Here is a 16,924-nt window from a genome sequence, read left to right on the forward strand (position 1 = left end):
CATAGGCATTGGAAATTGGGGTTTACCTTTTTTGGTTGTTTTAGTTCCCCACTTTCCATTAGCCATCCCACTTTCAATTTGCTTCCAACACTTATGTTAAAATTGTCGGTAGTAACCTGCAAAAATTCCACAAACGAAAACAAGAGGCCCATGGGCCTTATATAATAGGTCACCTGAATACCTTGTAACAACTTTCCAACAATTGAGTTTGATTCGTGTTTTAAACCAGAGGCCATGGAATTCACAATTTTGAAAGAGGCACAATGACTTATCATAACTATACACTTAGCATGCTTTACTTCGGTTACTTAATACCCAAAGGTAGATCAGAGTAACAAAGCGAAAATGCATTTCCACTTTATCAGTTGTGCATGTGCCATGAAATTCACAACTTGGGAGGAGGCAACCTTATTCAACATAACTATGCACTTGGTTAGTTTATTTAATGCCCACGAACAGAGAAAAAAAATTTCAAGGAAATAATTCATTTTCACTATATAATCTTTATATAGCCCCGCCCTATAGCACTAGAATCCCGACCCTGGGGCCACGAGATTCACAAGTTTGGAAGAGGCAGCCTTATTCAACATAACCATGAACTTGGTTAGTTTATTTAATGCCCACGAACAGAGAAGAAGATTTTCAAAAAAGTTATGCATTTTCACTATATAATCTATATATAGCCCCGCCCTAGCACTAGAACCCCCGACCCTGGGGCCATGAGATTCACCATTTTGGAAGAGGCAGTCATTTTTAACTCAACTATGCACTTTGTTAGTTTATTTAATGCCCAGGTGCATTTTCACGATATAACCTATTTAGCCCCGCACTAGTACTAGAATCCCTGACCCTTGCCCTTGGGTCATGAATTTCACAAATGTGGTAGAGGACTCAATGCTAATTACAATCATACCAACAGTTTGACTGCTTGATGTCCATGAGTAAAGAAGAAGATTTTTAAAGATTGCATTAATTTTAGTGGTTTGGCCCCACCCCAGACTCCAGAGACCATAAAATTCAGAAATTTTGTTCCCCTTCACAATTAGATGCTATATGCCAAAACTTGGTTGAAATTGGTTCAATGGTTTCAGAGATGAAGCTGAAAATGTTCAACTGTAAACGCACGATGACGGACGAGAATGGATAGCAATAGGCCACCTGAGTTCAAGTCGCCTAAAAATAATGAAACGAATTTAAACATTGTCGAACATTTTGTCGAAATGCTGTAGAAAAACTTCGGAACAAAGCAACTGAACAATTAAATGAAGTAACCCGCTTACTGTGTCTACAGGCTAACTTACAAGCTAACTGTGTCTACAAGCTAGCGGTCTACATGCTAACTGTGTCTGCAACGTTTAAATTATCTCAGAGGATGCCATTTAAACAAAATCATTAAATAAGATTTATGTTCCCATAGAAAAGAAACCTACAATATCGTATTCAGGTATTAATTGTGACAACTTTTCCGGCAACGGTCTTAGGACCATTACCAGTTTAGTTTGGACTTTCAGTAAGGCGTGGCATTCTCGACGTTACCCAATTAGCTTCTGAAATTTTTACACAGCTTTTCTTCACTGTTGAAATATACATAGGATAGAAATTCAGCCGAATGTCAACTGGAGTAGTAAATAGATTATTAAAAGTTCTCTCACAGCACATAGGTGGGGCAAAGTTTGTCTCATCGTTGTCAACAATAATCTAAAGTTCCTGATGTTATTAAATTAATGAGAATCTACTAGTATTACGAGTACGTAGGACCGAGAATGCCATGCCCTACTGAAAGTCCAAACTAAGGTGAAAATCGTGCTAATCAACTCACAATGTGATTGATTATAGAATCAAAAAGTGGATGTAATGTAGATATTAATTTAAATTGTAAGCAAATTAACACATGTAGATACATTGTACAATAACATTTTAATTTTAAATTACAATACATGTATATGTGTTGGTCCTGGAGGTACCGTACTGGGCACGGATCGCCCTGCTACCTCCGATCACATGGTAATACGTCACAACACCTGTTGTGACGTACATATTATCTCTTTACATGAGAGAGTATGGACGTGTCTTTGTCATCTCCGATATTGTTACATATGTAATATATTGCACTAATTAAATATCGTGTTATTTTACCATAGTGTTCTCTTTCTTCCGCCATCACTAGAATACTGTTGTTACTATAGAGAAACACTATATTGTCGGGGGGACCGCCGATTACCCAGTGCTTCCCAATTCGGGCCCACCGGTCTCGGGTCATGTTGCACTCGATTGGGTACTTACACAATCGTGAACTCAGCGCCCGCGCATCCTAGTGTTGCTAACTCGATTGGTCCGGGCACTGGCCACAATGGAGAGTTGGTTGGGCGGTCAGCTGCATTAGGGGGTAGTCCATCGCTCGTACCTAGTCCTGGGTGGGTTGGGGGGGGGGGGTCTAGTACAGTTCAATGTCATACGTTAATGACTACCGCGAACCGAAGTCAGTTGCCGAGTTTGCTTCCCACGGAAACCAGAAGTTTTGTCAGTAAAACCATTCCAGCCGAAGTAAAAGGGGTTAGATATAACAGGGATGTCGAGTGGGGTCCGTTTTATGCCAAGTTTTCCACTATTACCACCACTCATGAGTGGAACGATCCCGACTCTTTGTTTCCCTTAAGTCTCACGCTCGAGGGGGGCAGCACTGAAATACTTTGATATCCTTAAGCGGAGAGACGTGCTGCCAAGTTTCCGAGTAGTTCTTCGGATGGAGGAGAGGTTCGGTTAAAATTCTCCGAGAGCCACCTCACAGCTGGAATATTGAACTCTTTTTGCCAGCGGACGGGCAAAGCTATAGAGCAATGAGGGACCGTGTTATGGACACTGCCCTGAAAGCGTTTGGTGGCGGAACTTAGCCGGAAGTTTTTCGAGAGCAAGTAACTTTTCAAAAGCAAGTACTTGTTCGTTTTGCTCTGAGGTGTAATGATGGCGAGGCGGGGCAGCAGTTAATCAACAATCCCTCGGGGACTCTAGAGGACGCGATTAAGCGCGTGAAAACATACCAGCTTAGTCGCTAAGCTTTAGCCCGTCGACAGAGAGGTTTCTTATCTCAGAACGTCAGAATGACTGTAGTTCGTCATCGCGTCAAGGTCATTACCAGGAGAACTCAGATTCGGTGTCTCAGGACCTTTGCGTCGCGCACAGGGAGCGCACTGATCCAAGAGACCTATTTTTGCGTCGCGCTCAGGGAGTGCTCCGGTCTAAGGGACCGTTACGTCCCGCGCATTTCTCCTAAGGGACCTTCTGTCGGTTATGACGGACGCTCTGATCTGAAGGATCGACGACGCACCAACAGGGACCGTGCCGAGTTACAGGACCGGGACGCATGTAGATCAAATCATTACTCCAGTGACTCGGCTGACAGCAACAGGGGTTCCAGTCCCGAGCGGCGAGCGTGGATCATCAAGGGAACCTTCATCGAGTAGGGGGACGTTCTCGTGCGTCGATGTCAGGTATATATTATGAATGCCAGGGCACATGCGTCGCGACTGCTCGGTTCGCAAACGCAGAGGTAGATCGGGGACTCCTAAGCCCTGTATACAGCCAAACGGTGTTAGGACCACAGGCAAACGTCGTTTGTCATATCTAGGTACCGAAGTAAAGTTGTATGGATCGCATGTGAACGCAACCTTTGACATACAATCTGTTAGGTCCGGTAGTCAAGACATAGGTTCAGGTGCATGGCTTATTCCAATACAGATAGGAGGCCAGCGAGTGAAAGCAACCATAGACACAACAGCCAACCTCACGATAATATCAAGCGAAGTATACAGATCTCTGCGACCGCAACCCGAGATTATTAGGGACACTAATGTTAGGCTAGCTGGCGAGGGATGACCGGTCAGTACCTCGGGAATCAGTGTATGCGCATCGGGGAATATGATTTTATACAACCGATTTATGTTGCCCGAACAAGTCGAGGGAGGTATTAGTGGAGAACGATTTCCTGCATACGCATGGCGCAGAGATTTCCTGTGAAGTCGGTACTTTAAGGATCAAGGGCATTGAGGCTACCTTTGCCCTGAGTGATGATGAGAAAGTGCCAGTACTCGATGCGGTTTCAGTCCGCAGAGTACGGTTTTCCCCGAACACAAATAATGGAGTGTGCCCTTGCTGTGGAAATGCCAGAGTTTTTGCTGGAGCCTGTCAGTATTTTTCCGCCTGGTATTGTGGCTTAGCGAACATATAATACCGCAGGAAGCAAAGCCAAATTATGTATTCTGAACCTGACGGACAGAATCCATATAACCAAGACTTGTTCTAAGGTAGATCCCACAGTGCGTCGTATGTCAGTCGAAGGGGGGGGGGGGGCAGATATAAACATATTGCCACACTCCTAGAACAGTTAGGCAAGACCGCGCCTGTGGAAGTTAAGTCTCAGGCTGCGGAGCTAGTTAAAGAATTTGCCGACGTTTTCGCTGTATATGACCTTGATCTCGGGAACTTTTTCGAGATCGAGCACCAAATTGACACTGGTCACGCGTATCCCATTTGACACTGGTAACGCGTCTCCATTAAACAGCGGATGTGTCGTACTCCCGCTGTATTTCAAGGGGAGGAAGGTCATTTAGACAAGATGTTAGAGGCCGGAGTCATCCAGCCGTCTTCCTCAGACTGGACGTCCGCCCCAGTTCTAGTCAGGAAGAAGGATGGCAGCGTCCGTTGATGCGTGGACTACAGAGCCCTAAATAAGGTGACAGTCAAGGACACATTACCTTTGCCACTCATCGAGGAATGCATGGACACGCTAGCGGGAAACCGCTGGTTCTCTAAGCTCGACGCTAACGCGGCTTACTGGCAGGTCAAGATAGCTCTGGAAAACCGGAAGAAGACTGCTTTCATAACGAAATATGGATTATTTGTGTTAACCAGAATGGGGTTCGGTTTGTTCAATACCCCTGCGACCTTCGCCAAGGCTATCAATTTGGTGTTGCACCGACTTTACTGGAAAATTGCCTTAGCTTTCTTAGACGATATCCTAGGTCTTGGATCTTCTCATCTTGATAATTTGCGCCAGGTGTTTGAGCGGTTCCGAGCGTATGGTCTCAAATTCAAACCTCGGAAATGTGAACTGTTTAAGACTAAGATCGGTTTTCTTGGTAGAACCGTAAGCGCGCACGGAGTGGAAATGGAGGATCAGTATATTGTGTCAGTGTGTGATTGGCCTGTTCCGTGTGATGCTAAGGGCGTAGAGCGTTTTCTCGGTTTCGCTAATTACCACTGTAGTTTTTTTATCCCTCACTTTTCTAGAATTGCGGTTCTGCTTTATGTGGTTACAGGAAAAAGTGGTTTCCGGTGGGGCGAAGAGCAGCATAATGCTGTCGCGGAACTCATCCAGTTCAAACCTCCAGTTCTCGCGATACCGAACAGTACAGGTCATTAGATACTGATGCCTCGGACCATGCCGCATTCGGGGAATTAAGCCAAGTTCTGGGTGGGAGAGAAAGAACACTAGGGTATGGGAGTGCTGTGCTATCCGCAGAACAGCACAGGTATTGCAACACCCTTAAAGAGTTGCTAGCGGTGATAAAATTCACAGGTTATTTTCGCCACTACCTGCTGGGTAGAGAGTTCACGGTCAGGACAGACCACCATAAAACTGCTACCTCCGATCACATGGCATACGTCACAGCACCTGTTGTGACGTGTACATATCATCTCTCTGTTCTGTTACATGCTGCAGAGTACGGACGTGTTTTTGTCAGCTCCGATATTGTTACATATATAGTATTATTATACCCCACGCAACAAGTTGTGTGAGGTAATAATGTTTTGACCCGTCCGTCAGTCAGTCCTGTTTTTTGTCAACGCAACTCCTCATAAACCGCTGCACAGAATTCCGTCAAAACTTTGCAGATATTTAAGAAATAAAATATAATTTTTAGAGTTTCATTGGAGTATGACATGAAGTCGGTCACATAATCAAATTCTATAACCCCCCACGTACCGACTTCATGTCATAACCCAATGACACTCTAAAAATGATATTTATACCCCCGCTTGAAAAGTGGGAGTGTATCTAGTAATCGGTATGTCCGTACGTCCAACCGTCCGTCTGATACGCTTTTGGGTACCCATCTCTTATCCGCAACTCCTCTCATACCACTGAAGGAAATTTAATGAAACATTCACAGAATCTTTATTACATATTGCCATTGTGCACCTCCTATTTTACTTTTTGATCTGACATATTTTGGATTTTCCAGAGCAAAATATGGATACTGCCATTATATTCATATGGGAGGCGGGGGTATTATTTAATGAGATAATTGCTCACAGTACCTCTAGTTTATTTCTTATATTTATACTTTTACATTTTTCGTCGTGTTACAAAAAAATAGAGGCATTATTTAGACTTTGCTTTGAAAATGCAACATAGCGTATCTACGACGTCTTATGAGGTCACAATCGGAACTTTCCTAATGGCTCGTGCAGTTTGCTTGCCATACTCAAGAAAGTCTGATCACGTGACCAACTGCCATGTCATTGAAAATTGATTTTCAATTTTATTAGCATTGTTATATAAGGAAAGACATCAGCAAATGTAAATATTAAGGACACAATGTGTAGGTGTGCATATTACCAGGAAATTTTAATTCCTTTATTTTTTCGGGAATTTCCACACTTTTCAACTAAGAGTTTTGGCCACACCTTGAATATAGAGATAAACAATTTGTCAGCACAACTCCTCTTAACCCTTTCGACGCCAAAGCGACAAAAATGTCGTTTACTGTGTCAACGCCAAACCGACAAAAATGTCGCTTTGTAATATATGTTTAACTTTTTCGTTTATTTGTCATTTATCTCAGTTTAAATTAAACACAGTAATATCTAAATTTTGACACAAGTATGGGCCTTTATTTTTAAATTGGTACTGGTCTAAATATGACGTCATATTTCTTTACATTGACGTTAAATTATGACGTAGGTTTAGGAGTACACTAGCGTTGTAAAATTTGGCGCGCCATATCGTAAGTTTTTTTTTTTTTTAATGATCCATAGTCCTCGGACAGTTTACACTCATTTCCCGCGGCGATACTTACATGCATATAAATATTTTATCGGTCGATCGATTGAGAGAGAGAGAGAGAGAGAGTATCTATGAATATACATTTAGTCTTTATAAAATGTATTTATCATTCAAAAAATCAGATTTTTTAAAATAAATTGAAATAATAGATTAAATACATTTAAAAACAGTATTCACTGATATTAATGTTGAAATCTTCCGATAAAAAGTCACTTAGAAATTGTATTGAACTTGCAACAAGTTTTAAAAATAAAATACAGCTAGATACACGCAGTATTTATTTATTTATTTATTTTTGAGCATTATACCGACAATGATTTCATGTTTAAAATATGTAAACAAAAGAAACAACAATAGACTAGGCTGAAAAGACAATATGATCTATTGATATTCCACAGGCGCTTGGGATGTTCTTATAGAAGATTAATTGATATTGATATGGCGACATCTTTGAGAATGAATTAATGATAGCTGAAAAAATACTATCATCTGTACATTGTAATCGTAAGCGTTAATAATGCCATTCAAGAAATCTGAGCCTAAATCAAAAATTGATTTGTTTTCAGCTTCCAGCTACCTACCGATCAACTAAAAATGAACCTGCCCCTCCCCCCAAAAAAATCACTATATTATTTTCTTTTTTAAGTTTCATGCTTTGAGACCTGGGATATTGAAACTATTTCATTTTCTATTTTTGATTTTCGTTATTATCAATCAGATGGAGCTATTAATTATGTTCAATTAGCTTAGTTTTGATATGTAATTAATAGCCATTCTCTGTAACCACTTAAACTTCGTTGCCACACATGGTCACCGATTTTGATGAAACTTCACCCATGTTTAGTACTTGACACCAGAAACAAATATCAAACAAAATTTCGTAGCTATGTGTCTCGGTTGCTATGGCAACAGCCGGAAACGTTTGAAAAATCGAGATTTTCAGCCACTTTAAATCTTGACTGTGGCTTAATAAAAACTAGAAAAAGCAAACAAACCATTATCACAGAAACATGACACCTTGATGTCACTTATACTGTAAAGAAACTGTTTAGAATATATCTCTAAGTAAGTGGTAACCAAGGGTACATTTGGAATACATTTAAAATGCTGAAATATGCTGAAAACACTCCGAATTCACTAATGGTAGGTGTTTCATGCTCAAACTCAATCAACGACTTGAGAAAAACAATGAAAATGTTTGACCTTTAGTATATAAGTATAAGCAATATTATTCTATAAATAACTTTTATGGTTGCCATGGTAACACAGTGTAACCATGCAAAACCAGTAACTAAGATTGGGTTAATGCTACTGTCTTGAGGAAAAATACCGGTATAAAAATTCAAGACTGGCATAAATGCATCCTTAGGACCTTGCAACACCAAAACCATAAGAAAAATTGGGTATAATTGCTGCTTTACAGTGTTACCATGGAAACAAAGTACCAGTGCTTAAGAGTGAATTATTTTTCGCTGCATTAAGAATTAAATTGCCATTTAATCAAGAAACAAATTAAAGGACTCAGCTTGAATAGTACTTATCTGTTAGAACTGAAGTTGAATATCATATATTGATAAAATTTGATGAATAAAACAGCACTGTTGCTATGGTTACCAAGAAGGGAAAATGTTCGATTTTGTGAACTTTATATCAATATTAAACCCTGTGTGCCAACTTCTTGCATCCACTTAGAGATTGGATGATAGTCAAAATTAAAAGTCAAGTTAGCTGTTAATAATTATCAATCATAAAAGTTTTGGGAATCTACATTTAAGGGTACGTATCCAAGGAAAGAAAATATTTTTCAGGTTTTTAAGCATATATTTTCTGCTTATTTCCATAGCAACGCTCTATTTAAAAAATCTTATCTGAATTTTTTCAAATGGGAAAACTAGGAGCACACCAACATCTTTAAAAATTGATCATTAGTTATGAGAAAATGTGCTTTTTTTAAAAGATAGGATCAGATTTAAACATACAGACTGTTACTTTAAAGGCTCTCTGTGGTATGAAAACCTTGGCAACCATTGCCAACCAAAATGAAATATCATATTTTGTTCTTGGTATATGTATCAAGGCTCTTTTTTCTATTATTTGGTCACATTTCATTCTATAATTGCTTTTTTTTTTACGTGTATGACTTTATAAAATTCAATGAATATTTTTTTTTTCTTTTGAATACTTTGTTACCATAGTAACGTATGTAATAGTTCATTTACCAAACATGTTTATCATGCATTTGAGACATCTGACCTTCAACTTTTGGAAACAGTCATTGCCACTTGTTTGCTTTGCCGCAAATGTTAACTATGGGGCTCTAAACATGTTAAAAAATGCCATTTTTCGAACTTTAGGACATGTTGCCATGGTAACTATAAAGCATAGCATCCAATTTTTGCCTGATTTCCGTTTAGGGTATCAATGGCTTTTATCATAGAGAGTTTGGAGAAATTCTGAGACTATTCGTGCCACAGCTCCTATATAAAATTTCAAATCATTACAGAGAATGGCTCTTAAATTCTGAAAAGTAATATTTTTATTAAACAAACATGTCGAGCTATCCACTATAAAGATAGAGAAAAGTAATCTAGGCCCTATTCATTATTGGAAAAATGAAAAAAAAAAAAAAAAAAAAAAAAAAAAAAAAAAGAAAAAAAAAAAAAAAAAAAAGATGCACTCTCCCGACCGATGAACTAAAAATGTCCCAACTCAAAACTTTGTTTTAATATTCCAGGACAAGATTTGTTGGGTCTTATCCCGATAACACATATGTTAAAGTTTTTAAAAACATGAGTTAAAGATGGCCTTTCTATTCAATATTTATGTTAAATCAGCATGTAATAATAATAAATTGCCACTTTAACATTGAAATCATCACAATCTAATTAAAATTAGATCTCTGATCCGCTCCAGCTTGATCGCTACACAAAGTAGCGATCAAACTGGAGCGGATCAAAGATCTAATTTTAATTAGATTGGAATCATCATGACATGGATGACGAGTTTTAACTCTGTTCAATCAACACCCCGGCTATGTCTTAAGGTACATCGATACTCTGATAAGAGAGATAACTCTTAATGACATAAATGTCTATTACATATATTCCATTATAAACTTTTTTGGAAAATCATTAAGGTTAAAGCATCATTTTATATAAGTGAGCAGAGGGTTTATGAGCCTTAAGGTTTTCTGCAAGTTCCATTTGAATGCAAAAAAATCTCTATGTTTAGCGTTAGCGGACGACACGGAATTAGTTTTTAGGTGTATTTGAAAACAAACTACGAAAGCCGGATAGGCTCATTTCTGAAAAGATAAAAAAAAATATTTAACTCGTTATAACGAGTTAATTATCTCGTTATAACGACTTAGTTATCTCATTATAACGACTTAGTATCTCGTTATAACGAGTTAGTTATCTCGTTATAACGAGATAATTAACTCGTTATAACGAGTTAAATTTTTTTATCTTCTCAGAAATGAGCCTATCCGGAAAACAAACACACTATGAAAATGTACAAATTTAAATGTTTGCCACACGGTTTACTCTTTGAGATCGGCACCCTTTTTTTTGTGTACCAAACATTTTTATTTCGCTACACTAGTAGTTTATATCTGATACAATGTATATTCCAAGATGATGATGAGAAATTCTTCATCATGTGCTTTTCCATTTCATTATGTGTTTTTTATTCAGATAGAAAGATTTTTTTTCACTTTAGTGTGGACGCTAAACAAACAAAAGAAAAAAAATTGCCTAGCATGCAATATTACAAGTCATGTTCTGTAACTTCGAGATTCCGAGAAAGTGCATTGTATTAAAAAATGGTTAAGATGCCTTTGAAGAGAGTCCAATTAGAGCCGTAGTATTAAAGGATATACCTATCTGCATGGTCTCATACAAAAAAAAAATATAAACAATAGTGTTATACGAATTATTTAATTATTACTTTCGACATATATAAATATGTATATTTCAACACAATTTACCTAAATATGAAAAGCCGCGATTGCAGGTAAGCTGATGCCATTACATTTCCATTCGTAATTTTTTTCTCTGTGATAACTCTGAAAGTTAGTGGAGTTGATTTCTTGATAACTCTACCGGAATGTAAGTTAGGCAGGTCAATAGCTAAGTTGGCCAAATATGCGTGTAAATCTCGTGTGTCTGTCTTTGTATTTGACGTCAGTGGGCGAGGACTTTTGAAATTGGCATGGGAGTCCTCATGTAATTTAAATCCATGTCTAAATCTAAATCTACAATTTTATTTCACAATGAAATGGAAATATAAGAAATCACTGTCTAGTTAGTATAGTATGCCAGGGGCATCAATTATCGTTGATGCCCAGGCATATTATACTAACTAGACAGTGTTTCCTTAATCAAATACATGTACACTACATGTAGATTTCGTCAAATGAACTGCAATACACCTATCATTGATCAAACTATACATTTTTTTTTTTCATTTTTGAACTTTTCATAAATCTGAGTTGGAGTCCAGTCAATCGTTAAATAGACATATTATTGATTAATCTGAGGAGTTTTGATCAATTTCAGAATTTAGAAAGTACATTATTTCAAACCATGCGTAATGATACAATTTAATTTTTCGTAAGATTAGAAGTCGAGCTCATATGCTAAAGCATGACATGTGACTCTCGGCTATATTTTTCTGTCAAGCAGGAGAGAATTTGTATTTGGGAATATGATCGCGAATGGCCTAGTCATTCCGACATTTGGAATCTATATTACAGAAACCAATTTCCATAACGTTTAATTTTGAGATGATGTTCGATTGTTGTGTCCAAGTGTTAACCCCCCCCCCCCCCTCACACACACACACACACAAAAAAGAAGGCATAAATGTCTTTTATTCTCAGTTCAGCAGCGTTATATCATTACTAGTTTTGATACAGTCTGATTTACTTGAAGGAAAAAAAAAAACAATAAATATAAATATAATTAATGATTTTTAATATTTAAATATGGAATAAACTTTCTCAAAACATTACTTCATTATGTAAATGAGCCTGGTGTTTTATGTTTCTCCGCGTGGTAGTAGAAAAGATTTTATTTATGAGTTACTCTGAAGAACCAATTTTATACACCATGAGTTCTTCTTTTACATGAAAGTAATATTTATTCTATTATATCGGGATCGATTTTTTTGCGAGGGGATGGCCCACGGTGCCCTTTTTTCGGACTGGACTTGTCTCTTTTTTCATGGTATCTGGGGAGAGGCATTGTTCAACACAATAAAGATGTACTTAGAAAATGTTGGTAATGTTTAGAAATGTACTGAGTTCGAAACCCGCAACGACAAATTAATTATCATTGAGTCACGCCAACTTTGTTTTGAAGCGTCTTAATTATTAGAATTGTCATCAAATACTGGAAAAATGAGATAAATTATATATTTAAAAGAAATTAAGTTATGCATATTTGCATTAAAAAAGTACCAGGTTATATATGGGTCCGTTTTCTCGTATACGGCAGTTATAAATTAATAACATTTAGTATAAATATTATTTTAAAAAAAGAGTAGGAGTCTCTTTTGTTCTATCTAAAGTCTTACCTTGCAATTGCTAGCTATAGGATTAATGTTTGCTTACTTTACTGTACTGATATTAAAATTATTGGAATAAATATGATTCTTTTATAAGCATTTCCTTACATCCTTTTACCTTGGTTAAACAGGTGCTTTTTCATTATCAATCTGACGCTTTTTTTCTGACGCAACTATTTTACGTCTTAGTTGACGTCATAGTACGGCATCCTTGACGTTATAGTCGTAACGTTATTCGGCGTCGAAAGGGTTAAACCGCTTCGCAGAATTTCATCAAACTTTGCAGATATTTAGGACAAGAAATTCCAATTCCCTTTTTTGTGGGGGGGGGGGGGGGGGGATTTCGGATTTTTCTGAATTCAACTTGGATTTTTGGCCATACCTTGAATATAGAGATGAACATTTTGTCAGCACAACTTCTCATAAACCGCTGCACAGAAGAATTTCATCAAACTTTGCAGATATTTAGGACACAATGTATAGATGTGTTTATTACCAGGAAATTCCGAATCCATGATTTTTCTTGGAACTTTGGCAGTTTTCAACTTAGATTTTTCGGGATATCTTGAATATAGAGATGAATAGTTTGTCAGCGCAACTCCTCATAAACCTCTAGACAGAATTTCATCAAATTATGCAGATATTTAGGACACAATATATAGATGTGCATATCACCAGGAAATTCCGATTACTTTATTTTTACGGGATTTTCAGCACTTTTCAGTTTTAGGGGAGCGTGGGGTATGTGAGCTTGCTCACTTTTTCTGTCATTTTACCATAGTGTTCTCTTTCTCCCGCCATCACTAGGGTATTGTAGTATCTATAGAAAAATACTATATAAACAATACTGGATATTTTATCTTAAAAATTGCACAATATACTATTTTTAAAAATATACGATATGTTACTTAAAAAAGATGTTATTCAAAAAATTGCGCAATACATGTATTTTATTTTTAAAAAATATCAATATATACATTATACACGTACATGTAATAAATAATTGATGCATGAGTCATTCGTTTCTCCTTCCGCAGCAAGAAGTACATTTTAAAAAGTTCAGGCTAAAGCACCCCGTCTGGGCTGTAAAAAAAGAATATATGATTGAGATTGAAACGAATACTATACAATATATATATATATATATATATCTTTTAAAATAGGCTTTCTTTCTGTCACAACACGTTTATTAATGTGATAGTAAAGGAAACACCATAAGTAATACTGAATAAGTTGTTAAGTTTACATGATGAGAAATTCTCACCTCGGCAACTTATGTCAACCGGTTTTCAGTTGCAGCCATAGAGAACGCATGCGCATTGATGTGATTGATATCTTCCAGGCCTGTGGTAAATAGGGAAAACAAATTATAAAAGAAATTGATATTAATATTAATTCCAATATTTTTTATAACTAAAATTTGATTTTTTTTTTTGGTATACCTCCATCTCCATTGTCCTTGACATGAACATTTTGACAGCAGACACACCTCCTCAATTTCTTCATTTCGGCTGTCTTCGTCTGACAGAACAGCTAACGCGTCTCTGAAAATGCTAGATCCGCTAGACAAAGCCTGGAAAACAATAACTATAAATGACCTTATGTCATATAATAAGTACTGAATTAATGTAATAGTCTTAGGCATCGAAACCGAGGGAGGGGCTAGTGGACTTAAACCCCCCCCTTTTTTTTTTTAGCTCTACTGGTCAGAGACCAGAAGAGCTTATGCGATGGTAAGGTGTCCGTCGTCCGTCTGTCTGTCCGTCTGTCTGTAAACAATTTTTCAAAACGCTACTCCTCCTACAGTTCTGGTCTGATTTTAATATAACTTGGCACACAAGTAGACTACACTAAGATACATCAAATAATCCATCGGTTTTTTATTTCGATGAACGGTGTTGCCATGGTTACTAAAAATAGAAATTTCAGTAAAATTCCTTTAACATGCTATTCCTCCTACAGTTTTGATCTGATTTCAGTATAACTTGGCACACAAGTAGACTACACTGAGATACATAATTCTGTGCATCGGTTTTTGATTTCGATGAACAGTGTTGCCATGGTTACTAAAAATAGAATTTTCTGTGAAATTCCTTTAAAACGCTACTCCTTCTACAGTTTTGGTCCGATTTCAATATAACTTGGCACACAAGTAGACTACACTAAGATACATCAATGTTGCCATGGTTACTAAAAATAGAATTTTCTGTGAAATTCCTTTAAAACGCTACTCCTTCTACAGTTTTGGTCCGATTTCAATATAACTTGGCACACAAGTAGACTACACTAAGACGCATAGAATAGTGCATCGGGTTTTGATTTTTATGAACGGTGTTCCCATGGTTACAAAAAATAGAATTTTCAATGAAATTCCTTTAAAATGCTACTCCTCCTACAGTTTTGATTTGATTTCAATATAACTTTGCACACAAGTATACTACACTGAGATACATAAAATAGTGCATCGGATTTTGATTTCGATGAACAGTGTTGCCATTGTTACTAAAAATAGAAATGTCTGCGAAATTCCTTTAAAACGCTACTCTTTCTTAGGCCTCTACAGTTTTGGTCTGATGGCAGTGGCTTCTTTTCTCATCCTTTGTTATGAGTACAAACTAGTAGAGCTACAGTCTCGACAGAGACTTCTGGTTTTTAGCTCTACTGGTCAGAGACCAGAAGAGCTTATGCGATAGTAATGCGTCCGGCGTCCGTCCGTCTGTCTGTCTGTCTGTAAACAATTTTTCAAAACGCTACTCCTCCTACAGTTTTGGTCTGATTTCAGTATAACTTGGCACACGAACAGACTACACTAAGATACATAGAATAGTGCATCGATTTTTGATTTCGACAAACGGTGTTGCCATGGTTACTAAAAATAGAATTTTCTGTGAAATTCCTTTAAAACGCTACTCCTCCTACAGTTTTGATCTGATTTCAATATAACTTGGCACACAAGTAGACTACACTAAGATACATGAAATAGTGCATCGGTTTTTGATTTCGAAGAAGGATGTTGCCGTGGTTACTAAAAATGGAATTTTCTGTGAAATTCCTTTAAAACGCTACTCCTTCATTTTTGGTCTGATTTCAATATAACTTGGCACACAAGTAGACTACACTAAGATACATGAAATAGTGCATCGATTTTTGATTTCGAAGAAGGATGTTGCCGTGGTTACTATGAATAGAATTTTCTGTGAAATTCCTTTAAAACGCTACTCCTTCTTCATTTTTGGTCTGATTTCAATATTACGTGGCACACAAGTAGACTACACTAAGATACATGAAATAGTGCATCGGTTTTTGATTTCGAAGAAGGATGTTGCCGTGGTTACTATGAATAGAATTTTCTGTGAAATTCCTTTAAAACGCTACTCCTTCTTCATTTTTGGTCTGATTTCAATATTACGTGGCACACAAGTAGACTAGACTAAGATACATGAAATAGTGCATCGGTTTTTGATTTCGATGAACGGTGTTGCCGTGGTTACTAAAAATAAAATTTTCTGTGAAATTCCTTTAAAATGCTACTCCTCCTACAATTTTGGTCTGGTTACAATATACCTTGGCACACAAGTAGACTACACAAAGATACATAAATTAGTGCATCAGTTTTTTGATTTCGATGAACGGTGTTGCCATTGTTACTAAAAATAGAAATGTCTGTGAAATTCCTTTAAAACGCTACTCCTTCTAAAGTTTTGGTCTGATGGCAACGGCTCCTTTTTACTCATCTTTTGTTATAAGTACAAACCAGTAGAGCTTCAGTCTCGACAGAGACTTCTGGTTTTTTTTTTGCAAAAAGATATATTACAATGTATCTATAGGCATTGAAAATTGGGGTTCAGTCCAGCAAACTTTATTTTGGTTGACCCCCCCCCCTTTTCAATTTGCTTTTGACGCCTTTAATGCAATGATTTAATAACTCATTTTTAGCTCTACTGGCCCTTTTCTTTGCATCTAATGTTATAGCCGGTGAGAATTTGCCCCGAATAACCTTTAAACGTTTACAGTATGCTTCTATGAGCACCTCCAGCTCCATCTCACTCCAGTTAGGTTAACGAACTTTTATTTTATCCATTAGGCCTAAACAATTAACTTGGCAGACGACTCGCATTATAATCGAAAGTAGCTAATACGCATGCGCAGCCCCCGTTACTAGGATAGTTTATTTGCCTTCCCTTTTGAAGAGTTCCTGTCGTAAGTTACGTGCAGGTCTACGGGCGTTGATACGACCTTTAGTAAAACGCTATCTACGCACACGTAAATTCAGTCGTAAAGTCTACGTTT

Source organism: Saccostrea cucullata, unplaced genomic scaffold, assembly GCF_032062105.1.
Source record: "Saccostrea cucullata isolate Sc308-1 unplaced genomic scaffold, CSIRO_AGI_Scuc_v1 ctg473, whole genome shotgun sequence".
NCBI lineage: Eukaryota > Metazoa > Mollusca > Bivalvia > Ostreida > Ostreidae > Saccostrea > Saccostrea cuccullata.